This window comes from Furipterus horrens, unplaced genomic scaffold (genome assembly GCF_987537825.1).
Source record: "Furipterus horrens unplaced genomic scaffold, mFurHor1.1.pri manual_scaffold_3, whole genome shotgun sequence".
In the NCBI taxonomy this organism is placed as follows: Eukaryota; Metazoa; Chordata; class Mammalia; order Chiroptera; family Furipteridae; genus Furipterus; species Furipterus horrens.
The window spans coordinates 135,931,641-135,935,672 of record NW_028327173.1 but is presented as its reverse complement, the minus strand read 5'-3'; positions in this window follow the sequence as shown (position 1 = coordinate 135,935,672).

Below are 4,032 nucleotides of genomic sequence, written 5' to 3'. Positions count from 1 at the left end.
ATGGAGCCAATGTCCAGTTCTTAACTTCAGTTCAATTATGGGAGTGAAGAGGGTGGGTGGCAGTGATGGGGCATGGCTGCTGCATGTTTTTCCCAGGCCAACTTGCAGATTTGAAGGCCTGGATGGCACCTTTTCAGGTTCACTGGATCCAAGTTCTTATTTTATAGATGGGACCTGCATTCAGGTAAGTGACCTGAAGGCCCCATGGCTGGTTCATGGCAGGGCCAGCAGAAAAGCTCAGGCTGTGGTTTCCCAGCTAGGGCTCTTTCCAGTTAACCTCCTGAAGGGGGCAGGGTGGGAAGATGAACGAAGGCTGGCGTAAGGACATGGCATCAATGCTGAACCAGTACAGTTGTACTGGAAATGCATTAGAACTGGGTTTGAGTACTGACTCTGTATCTGCTACCTATGTGCCCTGCCTCCTGAGGTCTCGGTTTCTGCGTCTATCAAATGCATGGTAACAATTCCTAAATTATGGATGGTACAAGGACTATATGAAATAATCTGTGCAAAGAGGTTTCTGTGGTGCTGCGTATGGAGCAAGCATTCATCACTGTTATGGGCTGTGTATTTGTGTTCCCCCAAATCCGTATGTTGAAACCCTAACCCCGAGTGGGATGGTATTAGGGAATGGGGGCTTGGGAAGTAATTAGGTTTAGAAGAGGTCAGAGGGTGGAGTCCCCATGACGGGATTAGTGTCCTTATTAGAAGCCAGAGAGAGAGAAAAAAACAAAACCTAGAGCTTGTTCTTAGTATCAACCTTGTGGAGATACAATGAAAAGATGGCTATCTGCAAGCGAGGAAGGGAGCTCTCCCTAGACACTTTATTTTCTGGCACCTTGGTCTGGAATGTCCAGCTTCCAGAACTGTGAGAAATAAATTTCTGTTGTTTAAGCTACCCAGTCTATGGTGTTTTGGCTACAATGGCCTGAACTGACTAAGAGGATCACATGGTAGCTAACATAGCTCTCCTTCCTGCCTGTAGAACTGCTGTTACTGCTCCTCAGGCTCAGAGATCCTCCTAACCCTGGCCAAGCTTCCCAGCTTCAGGCCTCTGATTCTTGCTGCCTTTCTTACCTGTCCAAACTGAATGGCAGTGTACATATGTGCTGAGAACTCCCAGTTCATGTGTACACTGCCATTCAGTATTTATAGAGCACCAACTATGTGCCAGGTCCCAACTAGGTATTGGGTGGATAGTAGGTTATGTGAGTGAAATGGGTCTGTGCCCCTTTGGGGCCCATGGTCCTGTGAAGGAGATAGCTCAGTTAGCAAATACAGTTCAGAGTGGTAAGGCAAGAGCGTGGCATAGCCTGTGGTACAGGGGCCTGAGGTCTCAGTTCACACATAATTCAGGCAGGTCTGGTCTTCCCTGACTCCCTTCCTCAAGAATAATGTACAGGTTCTTGGTACAGATCAGTGAATGAAAGGCTCAGAAGTCCTAAGTGGAAGACTGATCAGAATGGTGACCCAGCAAAATCTCTTCATTTTTATTCAAGATAACTTTAAGCAATAATCAGACTTTGCCCACGTCGGCGTCTTGAGCCCTCTGATAGTGAGATGTCACTTCTTCACTGTTGGACAATTTACAAGGTCTGAGCAGAGACTGGAGATCCCTCCTGTTTTTGAAGGAGTGTATATAAAAGGTTTATCCACAGCTCAGTACTGAAGACTACCAGGCACTGCTTCTCTCATTTACATCCATCTCTATTTTCCCTTCTCTTTGGGGGCACTGGCTGGTGGGTTTCCCAAGTCTTAACAGAAATTACAAAGTTGCCAGTATGCAGACAGTCCCATGACATAAACAAACTATAAAGAACTTCCCACACTGTATCCCGTTCCCACGTTAAAACATGAACTATCTGGTGAGATTAGGACTCCCCCCACCCCGCCAGCCAAGCTTTGCTATACCACATTTTCCTAGCAACCATTTACTAGTACTGTGTTCATGGGTAAAGGTGAACATATCTGAAAGAAAGAAGCATTTAACAGATAAATGGCCACAGTAAAACAAAATAAAAATCCTGCCTACTTTTTAAAGATTGTCCATGAATCCTTGGGACATGTACAAGTTTAAACTTGTTTACTAATTCATACAGTAACAGTAACATATATATTGAGTACTTTCTCTGTGCCAGGCACTGTTCTAAGTGCTTTCCCACCCCGTCAGGTACATACAATTATTCTCTCCATTTATGAGTGAAGAAAATGAAGCACAGAGAAGGGAACTGACTTGCTCAAGGTCCTGTGCAGCTGCTAAGTGAGCAGCTCCTGTGCCCGCCATCTTAACCACTATGCTCACTGCCTCTCATGCAAGTATATTAACTGTGTTCCTAGAGTTACTTTTCCCCTATAATCATGGCTTCGCCATCTTTCATGACTATGTTATATAGTGTCAGTTAAGATTTCTCCATTTCAGCTTGGCCCAGATTAATGTGATATTTAAACTAAAACAGGTTCTGATTTACCTTAGTTGGGTCCAAGAATGATTCCTTTGGCCCTGGTAAGTTTTGACTTGAATGCAATACCCTCTTTTTCTAAGAAGTGCCATTTCCCCTCAGCTAATAAAGGGTGCTATTTCATAGGTTTCCACATTCTTGTAGATGGTGAAAAATGAGGTGGAGATCGCAGCAGCTGGATTGCAAAGGACCTCAAGAGTCAATGTTAAGAAGTATGGATTTCATTCTGAGACCCACTCCCCTCCTGGAGGTTCCCCTGAAGAGCTCTAGGCAGTGAAGTTCATTTAGATAGATCACTGCGGCAATGTCAGTGCATAGAATGGACTAAGGGAGGCAAAACTGGAGGCCAGGGGCCCAGCTAGGAAGCTTTTGTAGAACTCAGAGATTGGTGGTTTGAGCCAGGGTGGATGGAAAACAATGGATGGCATCCATACCTGTGAGTAATTCTATATGGGGGTTATGGGAGAGGGAAGGATTGAGAATAAGAGCTGGTTTTTGTTTGGGGCAACAGGGAAGTTCCATTTGGAGATACAGGGAACAAGGAAGGGAGAACAGATTTAGGGAGGAAAGACTCTAATTTCAGTAGGTTGACTTCAAGGTGGGACATACAATGTATAAGTCTGAGATTTAGGAGAGAAATTCTGGATAGAGATAAACAATGCAGTAGTCATCCGTAGAGAAACACTGACTAGCTGAAAAATGTCACTTGAACTTAACTTTTTGTAGGATGTGATTAAAATGATCAATCACATTAAAGTAAATGCCCTTAACTCACATCTGAGTGTACTAATAACCAAATTAACATGAGACAGATTAGGAGAAAACCAAATTGAAGTTTAATAACATGCATGCCTCCTGTATACATGGAAGAGACCCAGGAACACTGAATTAACTTGCCACAATGGTAGAAGCCATTACCTTGTCATAACACCATCAGCCAAAGACAGATGTTGGCCAGGGAGAGTCAGTTATGGGAGGTTACCAGGAAAAGCACAGTAAATAAGGGTAAGGTTGTTGTGCAGAGTTCAGTCCAGGGCCTTCTCCACTGATAGTGAAGGCAGGCCTAGTACAGTGAGATGAACAGCCTTCAAGATGGAGATTTCCCTTACAAAGGTAAATGTCCTTTACAGAGGGTAACTTATTCTTGGTTTTTGGAGCTTCTCCCAAGTCTGCTGGTTCTTAAAATTAACCAGCCTAAAATAAACAACATTCCAAATAGGCATATTTTGGGGTTGCAAATTCTGCTCTCCTTCAGCCATAAGAAACTGAATTCTGAATGAGCTTGGAAGTAGATTCTCACACTTCAGTAAGAAAGGCAGTCCTGCCTGCACTTTGCGTTTGGCATTATGAAACTCTGAGCAGAGAATTTCATCATACCCTGCTGGACTTCTGACCTACAGGAACTGTGAAATAAATGGGTATTGTGTAAAACCACTATTCTAGCCAATGAGATGCAATCAGAAATGTTAGGTGCTCTTTCAGAAAATTGTCCTTAAAGAAAACTTTCTTTTTCACTCTTTCCTGGGGTTGTAAGGCTTAGGTAGTGGTTTAGCTCAAGGAGCCATCCTGTCAG